The sequence below is a fragment of the Ailuropoda melanoleuca genome, chromosome 2 (assembly GCF_002007445.2).
Source record: "Ailuropoda melanoleuca isolate Jingjing chromosome 2, ASM200744v2, whole genome shotgun sequence".
NCBI classification, from domain to species: Eukaryota; Metazoa; Chordata; class Mammalia; order Carnivora; family Ursidae; genus Ailuropoda; species Ailuropoda melanoleuca.
In genome coordinates this window covers 184,241,182-184,241,606 of record NC_048219.1, presented here as the reverse complement: position 1 = coordinate 184,241,606, position 425 = coordinate 184,241,182, and positions in this window count along the sequence as shown.

The window sequence follows — 425 nt, the reverse complement described above, 5'->3', positions numbered from 1 at the left end:
TATAAAGGTGAATCTTGTTAACTGTGGGAGTCCTCCAAAGAGAAGCACATATGCAAAGGACCTGTGGCTGAAATTCAAAGAAAATATATAGGGAACCCACCTCCTCAGCATCTCCCTCCGTCCCAAAGCGACTGTGTTTGTAGCAAAATGAAATAAAACAGTTTCAGAAGCTTGGAGGGTTTCACAAAATCCAGTTTGGAAGCCACCGCTTATTTTGCTCTTTTTTGTGTGTGGGCATCCTAATATTTGGAGAAGTACGAGGTCTGAATGTGTTTGTGTTAAAAAAAATACATATATATATGTCAATATTACTGAGGGCTTACCACCTAGCAAGTACTGTGCTCGTGCTTTACAGTGCTATGTCTGATGTAAATCCCACAACAGCTCTCCAGTCTAGATACTATTATTCTTTACCAGCGAAGAAA